The following is a 24,144-nucleotide window of genomic DNA, read 5'->3' on the forward strand; positions in this document are numbered from 1 at the left end:
ATTACACGTGTGAACTACATATAGGTCAATACCTATGTGAATCTTCACAAATGTAACTCCGAACATGGCCATGTAACATGTCTAGGATCATGGAATTCTCACCCCAATACCATTATGGTATTGGGGGGACACTTCCATGCATCCCCGGGGCTCCAGCATGGACCCCGGGTTCTGCCAAACAAGCTCTCTGGGGTTTTCTCTGCATCTACCGCTGCTGCCAACCCTCAGACAGGTTTCTGCCCCCCTGGGGCCTGGGCAGCGTAGTCCCAGGAAGGCAGAACAAAGAATTTCCTATGAGAGAGGGTGTTACACCCTCTCCCTTTGGAAATAGCTCTTAAGGGCCTGAGGTGAGTAGCCTCTCCTGGCCTCTGGAAATGGTTTGAAGGGCACAGATGGTGCCCTCCTTGCATAAGCCAGTCTACACCAGTTCATGTCCGGCGGGAGCAGGAGCCCACTAAACCCCAGATGATGGTACAAAATTGCTGCCTCTGGGTGGAAGAAGCTGAAGATTCTGCAACAACGGAAGATACCAGGAACTTCTCCTTTGCACAGAAGATGTCCCACGGCGTGCTGGAGGATGTAGAGTTGTTTCCATGCAGAAACACCGCAAACAAGCCTTTCTAGCTGCAAAGGTTGCGGTTGAAGAAAATAAATGCTGCCCGGGCCCAGGAAGTACCAGGAGGTCGCCCCTTGGATGAGCAGACAGAGTGGGTGCTCAGCAATACAGTGCGCCTATGCAGGAGCTGGCAGCACCCTTAGAAGCACTTAAACACGGGATCAAGAAAACTGAGCATGGCGGTCATCTCAACACTACAAAGGAGGGTCCCACGAAGCCGGTGGTCAACTCAGCGAGTTGAGCAATGCAGGGCGGAGTGCTGGGGATCTGGGCGATGCTGTGCACAAAGGATTCCTTGCAAAAGTGCACAGAAGCCGTAGCAGCTGCAGTTCACGCAGTACACACGATTACTGTCTGGCGTGGGGAGGCAAGGACTTACCTCCACCAAATTTGGACAGATGGACCACTGGACTGTTGTGGTCACTTGGATCCAGCTCCTGTGTTCCAGGGCCCACCGTGTCACAATGAGAGGGGACCCAGGGGACCGGTGATGCTGACGTTTGGTGCCTGCGTTAGCAGGGGTAAGATTCCGTCGACCCACAGGAGATTTGTTCTTGGCTTCCAGTGCAGGGTGAAGGCAGACATCCCCAGAGCATGCACCACCAGGAAACAGTTGAGAAAGCCAACAGGATTAGGCACTACAATTTTGCTGGTAGACGTCTTGCTACTTTGATGCAGTTTTGCAGGTGTCCTGGAGCAGTCAGCAGTCGATCCTTGGCAGATATCAAAGAGGGAGATTCAGAGGAACTCTGGTGAATTCTTGCATTCGTTATCTGATGAGAAAACCACAGGAGAGACCCTAAATAGCTCTCAGAGGAGGATTGGCCACCTAACCAGGTAAGCACCTATCAGGAGGGGTCTCTGACATCACCTGCTGCCAATGGCCACTCAGAGGCCTCCATTGTGCCCTCACACCTCTGCATTCAAGTTGGCAGAGGTCTGGGACACACTGGAGGAGCTCTGGGCACCACCCTTGGGGTGGTGATGGACAGGGGAGTGGTCACTCCCCTTTCCTTTGTGCAGTTTCGCACCAGAGCAGGGGCTGGGGGATCCCTGATCCAGTGTAGACTGGTTTATGCAAGGAGGGCACCATCTGTGCCCTTCAAAGCATTCCCAGAGGCCAGGAGAGGCTACACCTATTTCCAAAGGGAGAGGGTGGAACACCCTCTGTCAGAGGAAATCCTTTGTTCTGCCTTCCTGGGACTGGGCTGCCCAGACCCCAGGAGGGCAGAACCCTGTCTGTGGGTTGGCAGCAGCGGTAGCTGCAGTGAAAACCCCAGAGAGCTAGTTTATCAGGATGCATGGGATTGGCACCCCAATGCCAGATTTGGTATGGGGGGGGGCAATTCCATGATCTTAGACATGATACATGGCCATATTCGAAGTTACCATTGTGAAGCTACATATAGGTATTGACCTATATGTAGTAAACACATGTAATGGTGTCCCCGCACTCACAAAGTCCGGGGAAATTGCCCTGAACTATGTGGGGGCAACTTGGCTAATGCCAGGGTGCACTCACACTTAATAACTTTGCACCTAACCTTCACTAAGTGTAAGTTAGACATATAGGTGACTTATAAGTTACTTAAGTGCAGTGTAAAATGGCTGTGAAATAACTTGGACGTTATTTCACTCTGGCTTCCCCTGTAAAAATGATCTGAGCTCCCTATTGGTGGCAAAAGAAATGCTGCATGTGTTGTATTTGGGAAATGTAAGTTCTCTTTAAGGAACTATCGGGGCTAGAATTTAGAATGCGGTATGAAAAGAATGTAATTTGATGGGGCATTCTTGGAGAGATTTGTCAGATGTAAGATGTGTCAGTTTGAACTGAATAAATTCATAATAAAATTACACGGCGTCCGGTCAGAAGATTTCTACAAATTTGGCGACAAGCTGTGGGAACACGATTTCCACTTGTTCTTGAGATCGGCCTGCGTGGGATTATCTGCGAAGATCTGTTATCTGTGCTGCTGGAGATTCTGCTATCAAGAAACCGATAGTTATGAACTTATTGTCATCCCAACAGCATTTGAAGACTGACATTAGGAACATCCATCGAGCAAGTATTGCCAAATTACTATTTATTTCAATTACGCTTTGATCTTAACTATGCTTTTAACATGGCTGCTACTGTTGCTTAGCAACTTTGCCGTTCAGCCTGAGGCAATTTCATGCTTTGTTAAACGCGAGCGCGTTTTGAAAGACGCTTATTGTGTTAACAGTTCGTATCGCGTCCATATAGTTTGAGCGTGTTTAGAGATCAGACAAAGTACAAATATAAAGGATCGCAAGGTTTTACTGAAATATTCTTACCAGACTACGTGTAGTGATTCATCGCCTGTCAAGTGTTTTTTTTTTTTTCTCTTTTCCTATTGGCCCAATCTATTTCCTGTTTCACAGGAAGGAAGAGTTTTATTATTTCTTTGATTTCTATTGTAGTTTTTTTTCTTCTTTTGGCACATCTGTACTGATTCAAAGAAAAAAACATAAATTATTATTTTTTTTCTCTTTGCTTCCGTATAAAAAAAAAAGAGAAAGAAGAAGAAGAATAACAATAACATAAGGAAAATGCAGTTTGAGCCGCCTGCAAAATTTCTACAACTTAAAGGGGACCCGCCTATACCGTGGTCTAGATGGAAAGAAGAATGTTTTACTTATTTAAAAGCTATTGATGAGGATGGTATGTCACAGGAAATAAAAAAAATATTTTGTTACATTGTTTGAGTTCTGAAGGGCAACTCATTTTCAGGACGCTACCGCAAGGAATTCTTCAGGATGAAGAAATAGATGTATTTAAAGATGCCCTGAACTAACTAGAAAATAGATTCAAACCGACTACAAGCATAGCTTTGAACAGGTTCAAATTTTATACTAGAATCCAACAAGTGGATGAAACGTTTGATTATTTTTTTACGGGGTTACGAGGTCTATCCATGCAGTGCAATTTTGGACCTATTACCGATGCGATGATTAGAGATCAGATTATTGTTCATTTTAGGAGCAGAAGAATTCAGGGTGATGGGTGATCCGAAGTTACACAATGTAATAAATACCGCTAAAGCTTTGAAGAAATCAGAAAAATGGATGAAGTTGGTGCAAGAGACTGGGAAGAATAAGTTGTCGGACATGGAAGTTGTTGGAGCTATTGGTGGTAGTGGATTTAGCAACAATACTATTCCCAGAAATAGTATTGTTTCTGGGAATAGGAACAAGAAAGACAACAAAAAAGTTAAAATTGATAGAATGTCATGTTATCATTGTGAGAGTTTAAATCATCTGGCTAATTTTCCACAGTGTCCTGCAGTTGGAAAAGAATGCAAAAAATTTGGGAAAATGGGACATTTTGCGAGGGTTTGTAAAGAGGTTAAGAAAACTGATAGTGGTAGTAGAAGTAAAGTCGCATATGTCTACGAGGAAAGAGAGAGAGGGGTGGTGTTGTCTGTCAAGAATGATTCTGTGAACAAAGGTGGGAGTGTGGTAAAGCAACCTAATGTACAGTTTTTATTGAGGGTCAGGAGCTGGAACTTATGGCGGATTCTAGATCTCCTTATACAATCATCACATGCGATTATTTTGTTCAGAAATTTAGTGAGGTGTGGGGTATTTCCAAGTAAGCATGCTCTGATATTGTTGCGGAAGATTTTGATGGTACTGCAATTAATATCATGGGGTATGTAAAGACTGTGATCTGCTTTAAGGACCGTTCTGCACAGATCAATTGTATGTGGTTGACAAGGAGTTAATGTGTTGGGGTGGAGAGACCAGGCAGAGCTGGGGATAATTTTGAATCCCAGGTCTTGTGAACCCGTAATGTTGGTTGAAGAAGGTAATAAAGCTAAGTGGATTGTCCCTAAATTTCCACATGTATTTTCTGAAACTTTGGGCAAGCTGAAGGATTACAGTCACAAGATTAGACTAAAGGAGAATGCTAAACCAGTGGTGCAAAAGTTAAGGAATGTTCCTATTGGAGTGCGTGAGGAATTGAAATATATGTTGATGGAAATGGTTAAGGAAGGGATTATTGAAGAGGGTGAGTCCTCTGAGTGGGTTTCACCTATTGTTTTAGCCAGGAAATCTGATAATTCTTTGAGGTTGTGTGTATATTTGAGAGCATTGAATGCGAACATCATAATCAATTGTCACCCTTTACCCAACAAAAATGAAGTTGTTAGCATGCTCGATGGAGCAAAAATCTTTTCTACGCTAGATTTGAGGTCAGCATACCACCAAATTGAGCTCACTGAAGATTCCAGACATCTTACTGCGTTCATTACTTCACAGGGGCTGTTTCAATTCAAACGTATGACTTTTGGGTTGGCCTCTGCGGCGTCAGTATTTCAGAGGGCCATGTTTAATTTATTCAAGGAGATGGACAGGTTTGTGAAGTGCTTCCAAGATGACATGTTAATTTATTCTAAAGACGAAGAAGAACACTAAGATCACCTAGTTAAAGTGCGCAAAGTGTTCAATATGAATGGATTAACTTTGAAATTTATGAAATGTCATTTCTTTGCTAAATCTGTTGATTATTTGGGGCATGTTGTCTCAGGTGAGGGAGTTGTACCTAAACAATCTCTTGTCAAAGCCATTATTAATGCACCTGCTCCAGACTGTCGTGAAAAACTGTTGTCTTTTGCAGGATTGTGCGAATACTACAGCAAGTTCATTGAAAATTTTGCAACTAAAATGAAACCTTTAAGGTAACTGACGAGCAAAAATGTGGAATATGTGTGGTCTGAAAGGCAGGAGGGTGCATTTGAGGCCATTAAAAGAGAGATTGCTGGTGCACCTACACTCAAACTGTTTAATGTTAGGGCGCAGTGTGTGGTAACGGTTGATGCTAGTATGTATGGTGTAGGTGGTGTGTTATCTCAGAGGTGTGGCAAAGATATATGGAATGTTACATTCGCTTCACGTACCTTGACTGATGCGGAAAGGAGGTATGCGGTTATCTAGAAGGAGTTATTAGCTTGTGTCTGGGCAATTGAGCATTTAGAAATTACATTTGGGGTTCACAATTTGATCTCCAGACAGATCATAAACCTTTATTTGGCATTCTGTCTCCAGGAGGGGGTTGGAATGCAACAGCCCGTTTTGCAAGATTGGTCTCGAAGTTGCAAGAATATCCTTTCCAAGTGGAGTATGTGCCAGGGAAGAGAAATTATGTGGCTGATTGTCTGTCACGGCTTCCTCAGAATAATTCGGATGTTTTGCATGCATGCAGTTCTGGAGATTTAGACATTGTGTCTGTAGTGTCTGAGTTAATAGCTGAAGAATTCAAAGCTATTGAGGAAAAAGAATGGCTTTTATAAAGATCAGGGAGATTTGACTTTACAAGAAGTCAGATGGTATTTGAAGGTTGGTTGGCCAAAGAAAGAATGTATCCTAGAAGAGTTTATGCCTTTCTTTAAGGTAAAAGACGATTTGGAGATTGAAAATGAGCTTGTATTCAAAGGGGGAAAATGTGTTCCACTTGAAGGCATGCAAACAGTCATTTTGAAGTTGGCACATGAAGGGCATCCTGGGTTGTCATCTATGAATAGGCTGATCCAAATTTCTTTTTGGAGGCCGGGGATGGAAAAGATGGCAGAGATGAGTGTCAGGGAGTGTGGTGTATGTGTGAGTGTGAGTGCTGAGAAGATGTTGAGGACAGTGCCAGCCCCATTATGTCCGGTTCAGTGGCCCGATTCTCCATGGCGAAATTTGGGGTATGATATTTCTGGTCCGTTCTTATTTTTGCCTTACGAGGCTCGGTTTGCTTTGGTGTTAGTAGACTATCGCTCCACATGGCCTGAAGTGAAATTGGTGCAACTACTTCGTTATATGAACCACAAGAGAATTGACAGGTTGAGAGGTTTAATTGGGCTCTGAAGGAGTGCATTTGTTGGGCACGGGTTTTTGGTGGATCTTGGAAGGAGAAAGTGAGAGAGAAATTATGGTATTACCGTATTACTCCTCACAGTACAGGAGTTAGCCCATTCATGCTGCTAAGAGGTAGAGATCCTGACTCCAAACCGTGTCCATGGTGGTTTAAAAAGAAACAAAGCGGAGTATGAGAGTGTTGATGTGGAAAGGATAAGAGAGTATGTGAGACTGAAGCAAGAGAAGAATAAGGAAGCGTATGATAGAAGGTGGAGAGTGAAAGATCTGATGTTTGTTGTGGGAGATTGGGTCAGGGTGAGGAAGCCAGGTTTGATAAGGAAGGGAATGCCTAAATTTGGTAAGGCCATGAAAGTGGTGAAAGTGGTTAATAAAAAGTAGTTACACAAGATGGTAAAGTTTGGAATGTGAGTAGACTGGCTAAGTGTACTTCGGAACATGGTGGGACACAAAATGGAAATTCTGCTATTTCGGGGCCTATAGTCTATGACAGACGTGATGAACCTGCTTTAGAGGATGTAAGCTTGGATCGTGCAAGAAGTGGGATTGAAGAGAGTGAGATTCCTGGTGATGTTGATTGTAGGGAGAGTGATGGGGAGAGTAGTATAGATGAAGGTTTGAAGGAAGACTCCATAGCCTCAAGAGTAAAGCTTGAGGGTTGTTCCAGACAAATGTCTTCTCAATTAGTGGACTATGGGTGAATAGGTAGATTAATGCACATTACTTCTTGGGCATTAGAATGTTCTTATGTTTCTTTTGTTTTATTTTTTGTTTCTTTTATTGTTTATTTAAGGGGGAAATGTGTTGTATTTGGGAAATGTAAGTTCTCTTTAAGGAACTATTGGGGCTGGAATTTAGAATGCGGGATGAAAAGAATGTAAGTTGGAGAGGCATTCTTGGAGAGATTTGTCAGATGTAAGACATGTCAGTTTGAACTGAATAAATTCATCATAAAATTACTCGGCGTTTGGTCAGAAGATTTCTACAGCAGCCCATAGGGATCTCATGGAATCCCAATACCCTGGGTACCTAGGTACCATATACTAGGGAATTATAAGGGTGTTCCAGTGTGCCAATTAGAATTGGTAAAAATGGTCACTAACCTGCAGTGACAGTTTTAAAAGCAGAGAGAGAATAAGCACTGAGGTTCTGGTTAGCAGAGTCTCAGTGACACAGTTAGGCACCACTCAGGGAACACATTCAGGCCACAAACTATGGCCATTATGGTATTGGGGGGACACTTCCATGCATCCCCGGGGCTCCAGCATGGACCCCGGGTTCTGCCAAACAAGCTCTCTGGGGTTTTCTCTGCATCTACCGCTGCTGCCAACCCTCAGACAGGTTTCTGCCCCCCTGGGGCCTGGGCAGCGTAGTCCCAGGAAGGCAGAACAAAGAATTTCCTATGAGAGAGGGTGTTACACCCTCTCCCTTTGGAAATAGCTCTTAAGGGCCTGAGGTGAGTAGCCTCTCCTGGCCTCTGGAAATGGTTTGAAGGGCACAGATGGTGCCCTCCTTGCATAAGCCAGTCTACACCAGTTCATGTCCGGCGGGAGCAGGAGCCCACTAAACCCCAGATGATGGTACAAAATTGCTGCCTCTGGGTGGAAGAAGCTGAAGATTCTGCAACAACGGAAGATACCAGGAACTTCTCCTTTGCACAGAAGATGTCCCACGGCGTGCTGGAGGATGTAGAGTTGTTTCCATGCAGAAACACCGCAAACAAGCCTTTCTAGCTGCAAAGGTTGCGGTTGAAGAAAATAAATGCTGCCCGGGCCCAGGAAGTACCAGGAGGTCGCCCCTTGGATGAGCAGACAGAGTGGGTGCTCAGCAATACAGTGCGCCTATGCAGGAGCTGGCAGCACCCTTAGAAGCACTTAAACACGGGATCAAGAAAACTGAGCATGGCGGTCATCTCAACACTACAAAGGAGGGTCCCACGAAGCCGGTGGTCAACTCAGCGAGTTGAGCAATGCAGGGCGGAGTGCTGGGGATCTGGGCGATGCTGTGCACAAAGGATTCCTTGCAAAAGTGCACAGAAGCCGTAGCAGCTGCAGTTCACGCAGTACACACGATTACTGTCTGGCGTGGGGAGGCAAGGACTTACCTCCACCAAATTTGGACAGATGGACCACTGGACTGTTGTGGTCACTTGGATCCAGCTCCTGTGTTCCAGGGCCCACCGTGTCACAATGAGAGGGGACCCAGGGGACCGGTGATGCTGACGTTTGGTGCCTGCGTTAGCAGGGGTAAGATTCCGTCGACCCACAGGAGATTTGTTCTTGGCTTCCAGTGCAGGGTGAAGGCAGACATCCCCAGAGCATGCACCACCAGGAAACAGTTGAGAAAGCCAACAGGATTAGGCACTACAATTTTGCTGGTAGACGTCTTGCTACTTTGATGCAGTTTTGCAGGTGTCCTGGAGCAGTCAGCAGTCGATCCTTGGCAGATATCAAAGAGGGAGATTCAGAGGAACTCTGGTGAATTCTTGCATTCGTTATCTGATGAGAAAACCACAGGAGAGACCCTAAATAGCTCTCAGAGGAGGATTGGCCACCTAACCAGGTAAGCACCTATCAGGAGGGGTCTCTGACATCACCTGCTGCCAATGGCCACTCAGAGGCCTCCATTGTGCCCTCACACCTCTGCATTCAAGTTGGCAGAGGTCTGGGACACACTGGAGGAGCTCTGGGCACCACCCTTGGGGTGGTGATGGACAGGGGAGTGGTCACTCCCCTTTCCTTTGTGCAGTTTCGCACCAGAGCAGGGGCTGGGGGATCCCTGATCCAGTGTAGACTGGTTTATGCAAGGAGGGCACCATCTGTGCCCTTCAAAGCATTCCCAGAGGCCAGGAGAGGCTACACCTATTTCCAAAGGGAGAGGGTGGAACACCCTCTGTCAGAGGAAATCCTTTGTTCTGCCTTCCTGGGACTGGGCTGCCCAGACCCCAGGAGGGCAGAACCCTGTCTGTGGGTTGGCAGCAGCGGTAGCTGCAGTGAAAACCCCAGAGAGCTAGTTTATCAGGATGCATGGGATTGGCACCCCAATGCCAGATTTGGTATGGGGGGGGGGCAATTCCATGATCTTAGACATGATACATGGCCATATTCGAAGTTACCATTGTGAAGCTACATATAGGTATTGACCTATATGTAGTAAACACATGTAATGGTGTCCCCGCACTCACAAAGTCCGGGGAAATTGCCCTGAACTATGTGGGGGCAACTTGGCTAATGCCAGGGTGCACTCACACTTAATAACTTTGCACCTAACCTTCACTAAGTGTAAGTTAGACATATAGGTGACTTATAAGTTACTTAAGTGCAGTGTAAAATGGCTGTGAAATAACTTGGACGTTATTTCACTCTGGCTTCCCCTGTAAAAATGATCTGAGCTCCCTATTGGTGGCAAAAGAAATGCTGCATGTGTTGTATTTGGGAAATGTAAGTTCTCTTTAAGGAACTATCGGGGCTAGAATTTAGAATGCGGTATGAAAAGAATGTAATTTGATGGGGCATTCTTGGAGAGATTTGTCAGATGTAAGATGTGTCAGTTTGAACTGAATAAATTCATAATAAAATTACACGGCGTCCGGTCAGAAGATTTCTACAAATTTGGCGACAAGCTGTGGGAACACGATTTCCACTTGTTCTTGAGATCGGCCTGCGTGGGATTATCTGCGAAGATCTGTTATCTGTGCTGCTGGAGATTCTGCTATCAAGAAACCGATAGTTATGAACTTATTGTCATCCCAACAGCATTTGAAGACTGACATTAGGAACATCCATCGAGCAAGTATTGCCAAATTACTATTTATTTCAATTACGCTTTGATCTTAACTATGCTTTTAACATGGCTGCTACTGTTGCTTAGCAACTTTGCCGTTCAGCCTGAGGCAATTTCATGCTTTGTTAAACGCGAGCGCGTTTTGAAAGACGCTTATTGTGTTAACAGTTCGTATCGCGTCCATATAGTTTGAGCGTGTTTAGAGATCAGACAAAGTACAAATATAAAGGATCGCAAGGTTTTACTGAAATATTCTTACCAGACTACGTGTAGTGATTCATCGCCTGTCAAGTGTTTTTTTTTTTTTCTCTTTTCCTATTGGCCCAATCTATTTCCTGTTTCACAGGAAGGAAGAGTTTTATTATTTCTTTGATTTCTATTGTAGTTTTTTTTCTTCTTTTGGCACATCTGTACTGATTCAAAGAAAAAAACATAAATTATTATTTTTTTTCTCTTTGCTTCCGTATAAAAAAAAAAGAGAAAGAAGAAGAAGAATAACAATAACATAAGGAAAATGCAGTTTGAGCCGCCTGCAAAATTTCTACAACTTAAAGGGGACCCGCCTATACCGTGGTCTAGATGGAAAGAAGAATGTTTTACTTATTTAAAAGCTATTGATGAGGATGGTATGTCACAGGAAATAAAAAAAATATTTTGTTACATTGTTTGAGTTCTGAAGGGCAACTCATTTTCAGGACGCTACCGCAAGGAATTCTTCAGGATGAAGAAATAGATGTATTTAAAGATGCCCTGAACTAACTAGAAAATAGATTCAAACCGACTACAAGCATAGCTTTGAACAGGTTCAAATTTTATACTAGAATCCAACAAGTGGATGAAACGTTTGATTATTTTTTTACGGGGTTACGAGGTCTATCCATGCAGTGCAATTTTGGACCTATTACCGATGCGATGATTAGAGATCAGATTATTGTTCATTTTAGGAGCAGAAGAATTCAGGGTGATGGGTGATCCGAAGTTACACAATGTAATAAATACCGCTAAAGCTTTGAAGAAATCAGAAAAATTGATGAAGTTGGTGCAAGAGACTGGGAAGAATAAGTTGTCGGACATGGAAGTTGTTGGAGCTATTGGTGGTAGTGGATTTAGCAACAATACTATTCCCAGAAATAGTATTGTTTCTGGGAATAGGAACAAGAAAGACAACAAAAAAGTTAAAATTGATAGAATGTCATGTTATCATTGTGAGAGTTTAAATCATCTGGCTAATTTTCCACAGTGTCCTGCAGTTGGAAAAGAATGCAAAAAATTTGGGAAAATGGGACATTTTGCGAGGGTTTGTAAAGAGGTTAAGAAAACTGATAGTGGTAGTAGAAGTAAAGTCGCATATGTCTACGAGGAAAGAGAGAGAGGGGTGGTGTTGTCTGTCAAGAATGATTCTGTGAACAAAGGTGGGAGTGTGGTAAAGCAACCTAATGTACAGTTTTTATTGAGGGTCAGGAGCTGGAACTTATGGCGGATTCTAGATCTCCTTATACAATCATCACATGCGATTATTTTGTTCAGAAATTTAGTGAGGTGTGGGGTATTTCCAAGTAAGCATGCTCTGATATTGTTGCGGAAGATTTTGATGGTACTGCAATTAATATCATGGGGTATGTAAAGACTGTGATCTGCTTTAAGGACCGTTCTGCACAGATCAATTGTATGTGGTTGACAAGGAGTTAATGTGTTGGGGTGGAGAGACCAGGCAGAGCTGGGGATAATTTTGAATCCCAGGTCTTGTGAACCCGTAATGTTGGTTGAAGAAGGTAATAAAGCTAAGTGGATTGTCCCTAAATTTCCACATGTATTTTCTGAAACTTTGGGCAAGCTGAAGGATTACAGTCACAAGATTAGACTAAAGGAGAATGCTAAACCAGTGGTGCAAAAGTTAAGGAATGTTCCTATTGGAGTGCGTGAGGAATTGAAATATATGTTGATGGAAATGGTTAAGGAAGGGATTATTGAAGAGGGTGAGTCCTCTGAGTGGGTTTCACCTATTGTTTTAGCCAGGAAATCTGATAATTCTTTGAGGTTGTGTGTATATTTGAGAGCATTGAATGCGAACATCATAATCAATTGTCACCCTTTACCCAACAAAAATGAAGTTGTTAGCATGCTCGATGGAGCAAAAATCTTTTCTACGCTAGATTTGAGGTCAGCATACCACCAAATTGAGCTCACTGAAGATTCCAGACATCTTACTGCGTTCATTACTTCACAGGGGCTGTTTCAATTCAAACGTATGACTTTTGGGTTGGCCTCTGCGGCGTCAGTATTTCAGAGGGCCATGTTTAATTTATTCAAGGAGATGGACAGGTTTGTGAAGTGCTTCCAAGATGACATGTTAATTTATTCTAAAGACGAAGAAGAACACTAAGATCACCTAGTTAAAGTGCGCAAAGTGTTCAATATGAATGGATTAACTTTGAAATTTATGAAATGTCATTTCTTTGCTAAATCTGTTGATTATTTGGGGCATGTTGTCTCAGGTGAGGGAGTTGTACCTAAACAATCTCTTGTCAAAGCCATTATTAATGCACCTGCTCCAGACTGTCGTGAAAAACTGTTGTCTTTTGCAGGATTGTGCGAATACTACAGCAAGTTCATTGAAAATTTTGCAACTAAAATGAAACCTTTAAGGTAACTGACGAGCAAAAATGTGGAATATGTGTGGTCTGAAAGGCAGGAGGGTGCATTTGAGGCCATTAAAAGAGAGATTGCTGGTGCACCTACACTCAAACTGTTTAATGTTAGGGCGCAGTGTGTGGTAACGGTTGATGCTAGTATGTATGGTGTAGGTGGTGTGTTATCTCAGAGGTGTGGCAAAGATATATGGAATGTTACATTCGCTTCACGTACCTTGACTGATGCGGAAAGGAGGTATGCGGTTATCTAGAAGGAGTTATTAGCTTGTGTCTGGGCAATTGAGCATTTAGAAATTACATTTGGGGTTCACAATTTGATCTCCAGACAGATCATAAACCTTTATTTGGCATTCTGTCTCCAGGAGGGGGTTGGAATGCAACAGCCCGTTTTGCAAGATTGGTCTCGAAGTTGCAAGAATATCCTTTCCAAGTGGAGTATGTGCCAGGGAAGAGAAATTATGTGGCTGATTGTCTGTCACGGCTTCCTCAGAATAATTCGGATGTTTTGCATGCATGCAGTTCTGGAGATTTAGACATTGTGTCTGTAGTGTCTGAGTTAATAGCTGAAGAATTCAAAGCTATTGAGGAAAAAGAATGGCTTTTATAAAGATCAGGGAGATTTGACTTTACAAGAAGTCAGATGGTATTTGAAGGTTGGTTGGCCAAAGAAAGAATGTATCCTAGAAGAGTTTATGCCTTTCTTTAAGGTAAAAGACGATTTGGAGATTGAAAATGAGCTTGTATTCAAAGGGGGAAAATGTGTTCCACTTGAAGGCATGCAAACAGTCATTTTGAAGTTGGCACATGAAGGGCATCCTGGGTTGTCATCTATGAATAGGCTGATCCAAATTTCTTTTTGGAGGCCGGGGATGGAAAAGATGGCAGAGATGAGTGTCAGGGAGTGTGGTGTATGTGTGAGTGTGAGTGCTGAGAAGATGTTGAGGACAGTGCCAGCCCCATTATGTCCGGTTCAGTGGCCCGATTCTCCATGGCGAAATTTGGGGTATGATATTTCTGGTCCGTTCTTATTTTTGCCTTACGAGGCTCGGTTTGCTTTGGTGTTAGTAGACTATCGCTCCACATGGCCTGAAGTGAAATTGGTGCAACTACTTCGTTATATGAACCACAAGAGAATTGACAGGTTGAGAGGTTTAATTGGGCTCTGAAGGAGTGCATTTGTTGGGCACGGGTTTTTGGTGGATCTTGGAAGGAGAAAGTGAGAGAGAAATTATGGTATTACCGTATTACTCCTCACAGTACAGGAGTTAGCCCATTCATGCTGCTAAGAGGTAGAGATCCTGACTCCAAACCGTGTCCATGGTGGTTTAAAAAGAAACAAAGCGGAGTATGAGAGTGTTGATGTGGAAAGGATAAGAGAGTATGTGAGACTGAAGCAAGAGAAGAATAAGGAAGCGTATGATAGAAGGTGGAGAGTGAAAGATCTGATGTTTGTTGTGGGAGATTGGGTCAGGGTGAGGAAGCCAGGTTTGATAAGGAAGGGAATGCCTAAATTTGGTAAGGCCATGAAAGTGGTGAAAGTGGTTAATAAAAAGTAGTTACACAAGATGGTAAAGTTTGGAATGTGAGTAGACTGGCTAAGTGTACTTCGGAACATGGTGGGACACAAAATGGAAATTCTGCTATTTCGGGGCCTATAGTCTATGACAGACGTGATGAACCTGCTTTAGAGGATGTAAGCTTGGATCGTGCAAGAAGTGGGATTGAAGAGAGTGAGATTCCTGGTGATGTTGATTGTAGGGAGAGTGATGGGGAGAGTAGTATAGATGAAGGTTTGAAGGAAGACTCCATAGCCTCAAGAGTAAAGCTTGAGGGTTGTTCCAGACAAATGTCTTCTCAATTAGTGGACTATGGGTGAATAGGTAGATTAATGCACATTACTTCTTGGGCATTAGAATGTTCTTATGTTTCTTTTGTTTTATTTTTTGTTTCTTTTATTGTTTATTTAAGGGGGAAATGTGTTGTATTTGGGAAATGTAAGTTCTCTTTAAGGAACTATTGGGGCTGGAATTTAGAATGCGGGATGAAAAGAATGTAAGTTGGAGAGGCATTCTTGGAGAGATTTGTCAGATGTAAGACATGTCAGTTTGAACTGAATAAATTCATCATAAAATTACTCGGCGTTTGGTCAGAAGATTTCTACAGCAGCCCATAGGGATCTCATGGAATCCCAATACCCTGGGTACCTAGGTACCATATACTAGGGAATTATAAGGGTGTTCCAGTGTGCCAATTAGAATTGGTAAAAATGGTCACTAACCTGCAGTGACAGTTTTAAAAGCAGAGAGAGAATAAGCACTGAGGTTCTGGTTAGCAGAGTCTCAGTGACACAGTTAGGCACCACTCAGGGAACACATTCAGGCCACAAACTATGAGCACTGGGGTCCTGGCTAGCAGGATCCCAGTAAGACAGACAAAAACAAACTGACACACAAGTAAAAATGGGGGTAAGATGCCAGGCAAGATGGTACTTTCCTACACTTATGCTCTCTCTGCCTTTAAAAATGTCATTGCAGGCTAGTGACCATTTATACGATTTCTAATTGGCACACTGGAACACCCTTATAATTCCCTAGTGTATCGTATCTGGGTCCTCTGGGTCCCCTCTCATTGTGACAAGCATGGTTCCTGGAACACAGGAGCTGGATCCAAGGGACCCCAACAGTCCAATGGTCCATGTGTCCAAATTTGGTGGAGGTAAGTCCTTGCCTCCCCACGCAAGACAGTAATCCTGTGTAGTGCATGAACTGCAGCTGCTAGGGCTTCTCTGCACTTTTGCAAGGAATCCTTTGTGCGCAGCATAGCCCAGGTCCCCAGCACTCCGTCCCGCATTTCTCAAATTGCTGAATTGACCACCGGCTTCGTGGGACCCTCCATTGTAATGTTGAGATGACCTCCGTGCTCAGTTTTCTTGAACACATGTTCAAGTGCTTCTGCGGGTGCTGCCTGTTCCTGCATGGGCTCTCTGTGTTGCTGAGCGCCCCCTTTGTCTCCTCATCCAAGAGGCGACCTCCTGGTCCTTCCTGGGTTTGGGCAGCACCCATTTTCTTCAACCGCAACCTTTGCAGCTAGCAAGGCTTGTTTGTGGTCTTTCTGCATGGAAACAACTCTGCATCCTCCAGCACGCCATAGGACATCTTCTGTGCAAAGGAAAAGTTCCTAGCATCTTCAGTTGTTGCAGAATCTTCAGCTTCTTCCACCCGGAGGCAGCCATTTTGTACCTTCATCCGGGGTTTAGTGGGCTCCTTTCCCCCCTGGACACTTCTGTGACTCTTGGGATTTGTCCCCTTCCTTTCCAGGTCCTCAGGTCCAGGAATCCTTCTTCAGTGCTTTGGAGTCAGTTGTGGTCTTTACAGAATCTCCTATAACAACTTTAGTGTGTTTCTGGGGAAATAGGGTAAATTAACTCCTACTTTTCAGGGTCTTGGGGTGGGGTATCTTGGACACCCTTTGTGTTTTATTATACTCCCAGTGACCCTCTGCACACTACACTAGGCCTGGGGTCCCTAAGTTGTTCGCATTCCACTTTCTTAGTATATGGTTTGTGTTGCCCCCTAGGCCTATTGCATCCTCTTGTGTTCTACAGTGTTTGCACTACTTTTCTAACTGTTTACTTACCTGACTTTGGTTTGTGTGTATATTTTGTGTATTTTACTTACCTCCTAAGGGAGTATATCCTCTGAGATATTTCTGACACATTGTCACTAAAATAAAGTACCTTTATTTTTAGTAACTCTGAGTATTGTGATTCTCATGATATAGTGCTATATGAAATAAGTGGTTTAGAAGGAGCTTTGCTTGTCTCCTAGTTCAGCCTAAGCTGCTCTGCTATAGCTACCTCTATCAGCCTAAGACGCTAGAACACTACTAGTTTACTAATAAGGGATAACTGGACCTGGCACAAGGTGTAAGTAACATCAGGTTCCCACTATAAGCCAGGCCAGCCTCCTAAATTGGTAGTGCAGCAGTGGGATAAGTACTTGTAACTGCTTTACCACTTTGTCATTGGTGGTTTTCATAAGAAAAACATATTCCAAATACTTAAAAATATACACGGTTAACCTAAACAGTTTAACTCTCTTTCTAAAAAACTTTCTAAAATGTTTCTAAAATGTTTTTAAAAGTTTTGAAAAGTTTTCTTATTTTCTTTAAAAGTTTTTAAAAAAATGTTCCCTCTATCTTAAACTCTTTCTAACAACTATGTCTGCAGTAGACCTCACTCCTACAGTTGTTCAGGAAACCTATGGTTGTTCAAACTTTAAAAGTTTGAGGGGTCTCTGCATAGAAAGAGATTTACGCATTAGTAAGAACCCTACAAAGGATCTTCTCCTCAGCCTTCTCCTAGAGAGTGACCAGAACCAGTCTGGCCCACCCCAGGATCAGGAGGTAGAGGAGGGGGGTACCCAGTAAGAATCAGGGGAGGGCCCTGAGGACTCTGGGGAGGATTCCACCAAAGACCTGTCAGCTGACAAACCACCTAGTGACACTGGTAGTGAGAGGGGGGTCACACACTGGTAGGGCACCTTTCACTCAAAAAGGCCAGGTAACTAGGGTTCAGGTAGTCAGAGACAGGACCACTTCTGCACATTCCCATATTTCATCTGTGTCTCAGAATTCCCAAGCCTCCCACCCTGAGGATAACACCCTAGATAGGGAACTCAGAAAGCTGAGGTTGGAAGAGGCCAGACTGAAAATGAGACAGCAGCAGATGGCCTTAGACAGGGAATTATTGGATGTAGAGAGGGAAAGGCAGAGGTTGGGGTTAGTTCCCCATGGTGGCAGCAGCAGTGTTCTTGATAGTAATCCTGTAAGAGAACAAGATTCTACGAACCTGCACAAAATTGTCCCCCCTTACAAGGAGGGGGATGACATCAACAAGTGGTTTGCAGCACTTGAGAGGGCCTGTATGGTGAAGTTGGTCCCTCAAAGGCAGTGGGCTGCTATCTTGCGGTTATCATTCACTGGAAAGGGTAGGGATAGGCTCCTTACTGTCAGAGAAAGTGATGCCAATAACTACATAGTTTTGAAAGATGCATTCTTAGATGGATTTGGCTTAACCACTGAACAATACAGGATAAAGTTCAGAGATACCAGAAAAGAGTCCTCTCAAGACCGGACAGACTTTGTAGACTATTCAGTAAAGGGCTTGGAGAGATGGTTACATGGCAGTAAGGTGACTGACTATGAAAGCCTGCATAATCTAATCCTGAGAGAGAATATTTTGAATAATTGTGTATCTGACTTGTTGCATCAGTACTTGGTAGACTCAGATCTGATCTATCCTCAAGAATTGGGAAAGAAGGCAGACAAATGGGTCAGAACAAGAGTGAACAGAAAAGTTCATACAGGTGGTGACAAGGATGGCAAGAAGAAGGATAGTAAGTCTTCTGACAAGGGTGGAGACAAATATAAAAACACATTCTGAGTCTTCATCAGGCTCACCATTGGTAGTGTAGTTGGGGTTGGTCTTGTAGGGAGACCACAGAGGACGTTTTAGTCTCTGATGGTGGTATTGACTTTGCCACCTTGGTTGCTTGTCCCCTTAATATGGGTAAGTACAAACAACTTCCCCTAATAAATGGTGTTGAGGTTGAGGCCTACAGGGATACAGGAGCCAGTGTCACTATGGTGATTGAGAAACTGGTTCACCCTGATCAACACCTACTTGGTAAGCAGTACCAAGTGACTGATGCTCGCAACAACACTCTTAGCCACCCCATGGCTGCTGTGAATCTCAACCTGGGGGGAGGGGGGAGTTACTGGTCCAAAGAAAGTTGTGGTAGCAACTGATATACCTGTAGACTGCTTACTAGGCAATGATTTGGAGACATCAGCTTGGGTTGAAGTAGAGTTGGATGCTCATGCAGCAATGCTGGGCATTCCAGGGCATATCTTTGCATTGACAAGGCCTCAAGCCCAGAAGCAAAGAGGACAGGGAAGCTTGGATCCTGGAACAATGGAAAAGTGCTCCAAAAAGCTAGGGGTAGAAAGGGTAAAACCTTGCCCACCATCCCTCCCTCTCCACAAGATTCCCCTTTTGAGGAAGAGGAATTCTCTTCCTGTGCAGAATATACACCAAATGACCTGGCAGCAGACACTGCTGATCTTTTGGGTGCAGGGGGGTCTGCTAGGGAAGAGCTGAGTGTGGCACAGCAGGCCTGTCCAACACTAGAGGGTTTAAGACAGAAAGCTGTCAAACAGCAGAATATCACTGATATCCATAAGGTCTATTGGGAAGATAACCTCCTTTATACTGAGTTAAGGGACCCTAAACCTTGAGCTGCCAGGAGATTAGTCATCCTTTTGCAGTATAGGGAGTTTCTTCTGACCTTGGTGCATGATATTCCTTTGCCTGGGTATTCGGGCCAGAGTAAAACTTGGGACAGACTGGTTCCATTGTTTCACTGGCCTCACATATCAGAGGACACTAAGGAGTTTTGTCGCTCCTGTGTGACCTGCCATGCCAGTGGCAAGACTGGTGGCACACCTAAGGCCCCCTTACTTCCACTCCCAGTGGTTGGGGTGTCCTTTGAAACGGTAGGGTTTGACATAGTTGGCCCCTTGACCCTCCAACAACTTCAGGCAATAGGTTTATCCTTGTGGTAGTGGCCAATGCCACTAGGTATCCTGAAGCAATTCCCTTAAGGACCACTACAGCTCCTGCAGTGGCAACACCCCTCCTGGGAATCTTTTCCAGATTGGGTTTCCCTAAGGAAGTGGTGTCAGACAAGGGTATTAACTTTATGTCTGCATACCTCAAAGCTATGTGGAAGGAGAGTGGGGTAACTTATAAGTTCACTACTCCTTATCATCTACAGACAAATGGTCTGGTTGAGAGGTTTAATAAAACTCTCAAAGGTATGATTATGAGACTCCCTGAAAAACTCAAGAGGAGATGGGATGTCCTGTTGCCATGCCTCCTTTTTGCTTACAGGGAGGTACCCCAAAAAGGAGTGTGCTTTAGCCCCTTTGAACTCCTCTTTGGACACCCTGTAAGAGGTCCCCTTGCTCTTGTGAAGGAGGGTTGGGAACAACCTTTAAAAACTCCCAAGCAAGGCATTGTGGACTATGTACTTGGCCTAAGATTTAGAATGGCTGAGTACATGAAAAAGGTCAGTAAAAACCTTCAGGCCAGCCAAGAGCTCCAAAAGCAATGGCATGACCAGAAGGCTGTTCTGACCCCGTACCACTGTTAACACTAGAGCAGTAGGCGCTCTATTGGCGACTAAAATGCAAAAACCCAACACTCTCAAAACAACGTTATTTGTGCATTATGCTGATATGATGTGGTTTAACCTTTTGCATTGCAGAGTTCAATCCTGAAAATGTATTTTTAATATGCTTACAAATACTGTTCCTTTGCAAAGTATTGCTGCAGGTTTTCAGAGTGTTAGGGTGGAGCCCCTTTCCAGGGCCTTCCAGAGACTTTCCCTGCAACATGCCTGGGTGTGGTTCTGGGGTGGACCAAGACTCTATAAAAGAGAGTCAGCCCAACTCCCAGTGCTCACTATTCAGAGGTCCCGGTGCAGAGCAGCAGCTTCTTCCTGAGCTCCTGTCCCAGCGGCCTATTTGGATCTTCCAGTCTTCTGCCCTTCATCCTTCATTGGTGATCATTTTTCCAGGCGGTAAGAAGGTGGTTGGACTGTCCCGACACCGTTATCGAGAATTTTCATATTCTTGGTTTAATTCTTTAATGAGTAACAGATTACTTGCGCGCTACCATTTCTTTACATTTATATGGTAGTTTACAAATAGGCAAGACTCGCGATTTGTTTCATAAAGGTTTGACTTTTTTATTCATTGCATGCTACCATTTCTTGACATTTGCATGGTGGCTTAAGAATCGGCAAGACGCGTGATTTGTTTTATGGTGTTTAAACATTGTTGTCCATTGCACACTACTATTTCTTGGTATTTACATGATGTCTTACGAATTGGAAAAAACACGCAATTCATTTCATGAGGATTTAACTTTCTTGTTCATTGCGCGCTACCATTTCTTGACATTTACATGGTGGCTTAAGAATCGGCAAAAGAAGCGGGATTCGTTTCATTGTACTTTGATCTTGTTATTCATTGTGAGCTGTGATTTATTGGCATTTACATCATGTTTTACGAATCGGTAAGACGCGCAATTCGTTTAATGATGATTTGACTTTGATATTCATTGTGTGCTACCATTTCTTGGTATTTTACATGGTGACACTAGAATCGGCAAGACGCACGATTCTCTCCTCGAGTTTAATTCATGTTGTTTATTGTATGCCACTATTCTAAGATATGTATTATGTAATATTCGAGTTGACAAGTTATCTGATTTGTTTCCTGAATCCATATTGTGTTATTCATGGTGCACAATCCTTTTATGGTGTTTACTATAAATATACATATATATATATATATCTGCAATGTGCGCAATTTGTGTTGAAACATTTTAAGAGTACACAGAAGGCCAGAGTGTCTAGATGCAATATTGTATGGTCCTAGTATGCATTCTCAAAACAGGATTTATATGACTGGTTTAAAATTTAGTCAGAATGTTCTTCTGATTCTCATGTAAAGGAAAGTACTTGAATAAGAAAGTTTTCATTTAATTCATCTTGATTCACTTACAGGTATCCGGCCATCTTGAAACTTAGTCATTTTAAACTTAATTCTTAGATTGTTCATGTTTTCAGAATGACTAAGCTTAGAATCATAGTCTAGTATTGATTTCAGGAGATATAATTTTCATATTGTGTGTTCTAACCTTTTTCTTACTACAGGCCTCCTTCCCAGCTGTTCCCTTCCCAATCCCCTCTTCCCCTCTTGAACTCTCTCAGCCTCTGTGATTTATCTATCAGAGTCTTGGAGCTGTTCAGTGGTGGACGTGTTGGGAACGTGCACAGACCCCGAGGATCTGGTGAGTCGGACGACCACTCAGGACAGAAGCTATGGGTATTGGAGCCTGTGACCCCAAGAGCACACTAGGACAAATGGAGTGGCCCCCTCTCATACAAGAAAAGAAAGGTGAGGTCACCTATTTGGGAGACCTAGGCACTGCCAGGAGTCCCCTTGTGGTGCTCCTTGTCAATCGCCTAAAATCTTACTATGATAGGGCAGACCTAACCCTGCTCATGGCATCTGATGAGGGGACGGAAGGAGAGGGTGACTCTTTCCCTGACCTCTTCTCTACCACTGAAGCTGATGGCTTAGTGGAGGGAGTTATGCTTGCAGATTGCCTTACTGCTGAGCAGAAGGACAACTGCATGAATCTCCTTGATCAGTTTTCTGACCTCTTCTCACTGATCCTAGGTAAAACTACGAGGTGTGAGCGCACAATCAACACTGGAGACAGTTTACCAGTCAAAAGTAAGATTTATAGGCAGCCTGACCAGGTCAGAGATTGCATAAAACAAGAGGTACAGAAAATGCTGGATCTGGGAGTGATTGAGTCTTCTTAGAGCCCATGGGCTAGCCCAGTGGTGCTTGTCCCAAAACCTCATAGTAAAGATGGTAAAAAGGCAATGAGGTTTTGTGTTGACTATAGGAGTCTCAATCAAGTAACCAAAACTGATGCTCACCCTATACCCAGGGCAGATGAGCTAATAGATACACTGGCTTCTGCCAAGTATCTAAGCACTTTTGACTTAACTGCAGGGTATTGGCAGATTAAGTTGTCAGAAAATGCTAAACCTAAAACTGCATTTTCCACCATTGGAGGGCACTATCAGTTCACTGTTATGCTCTTTGGTCTGAAAAATTTACCTGCCACTTTTCAGAGGTTGGTGAATATAGTCCTGCAAGGGTTGGAAGCTCTTAGTGCAACATACCTAAATGATATAGCTGTCTTTAGCTCCACCTGGGATGATCACCTGGTCCACCTACGGAACGTTTTGGAGGCCCTGCAAAAGGCAGGCCTCACTATCAAGGCTTCAAAGTGGCAGATAAGCCAGAGGAAGGTGGTTTGTCTGGACCACCTGGTAGGTGGGGAACAGATTGCACCACTGCAGGGGAAGATCCAAACCATTATGGAATGGACTCCCCCTACAACTCAAACCCAGGTAAGAGCCTTCTTAGGCCTCACAGGGTACTATATCAGGCTCATTAAGAACTATGGCTCCATTGCAGCACCTCTTAATGACCTCACCAGCAAGAAGATGCCTTAAAGGGTATTGTGGACAGCTAGCTGTCAAAAGGCTTTTGAAGAGTTAAACAGGCCATGTGCTCTGCACCTGTCCTAAAAAGCCCTTGTTACTCCAAGAAATTCATAGTCCAGACTGATGCTTCTGAGTTAGGGGTAGGGGCAGTTCTATCACAGCTTAACATTGAGGGCCAAGATCAACCTGTTGCTTTTATCAGCAGGAGGTTGACCCCTAGAGAAAAGCGTCGGTCTGCCATCGAGATGGAGGCCTTTGCTGTTGTCTAGGCACTGAAAAAGAATACTTTATGGCTGCCTCTGGATGGAAGAAGCTAAAGATTCTGCAACAACAAAAGGTGCAAGGAACTTCTCCTTTGTGCAGAAGATGTCCCACGGAGTGCTGGAGGAGGCAGAGTTGTTCCTTAGGGTAAAGACCACAAACAAGCCTTGCTAGCTGCAAAAGTCATGGTTCAAGAAAAAGGGTGCTGCCCAGGAAGGACCAGGATGTCAGTGTAGGAAAGTACCATCTTGCCTGGCATGTTACCCCCATATTTCACTGTATATATGTTGTTTTAGTCTATGTCTCACTGAGGCTCTGCTAACCAGAACCTCAGTGGTTATGCTCTCTCTGCTTTCACAATTTGTCCCTAACAGGCTAGTGACTAAATTTACCAATTAACATTGGCATACTGGTACACCCATATAATTCCCTAGTATATGGTACTGAGGTACGTAGGGTATTGGGGTTCCAGGAGATCCCTATGGGCTGCAGCATTTCTTTTGCCACCCATAGGGAGCTCTGACAATTCTTACACAGGCCTGCCACTGCAGCCTGCTTGAAATAACGTCCACGTTATTTCACAGCCATTTACCACTGCACTTAAGTAACTTATAAGTCACCTATATTTCTAACCTTCACCTAGTGAAGGTTGGGTGCAAAGTTACTTAGTGTGTGGGCACCCTGGCACTAGCCAAGGTGCCCCCACATCGTTCAGGGCAAATTCCCCGGACTTTGTGAGTGCGGGGACACCATTACACGTGCACTGTACATAGGTCACTACCTATGTACAGCG

Source organism: Pleurodeles waltl, chromosome 7, assembly GCF_031143425.1.
Source record: "Pleurodeles waltl isolate 20211129_DDA chromosome 7, aPleWal1.hap1.20221129, whole genome shotgun sequence".
Classification (NCBI taxonomy): Eukaryota; Metazoa; Chordata; class Amphibia; order Caudata; family Salamandridae; genus Pleurodeles; species Pleurodeles waltl.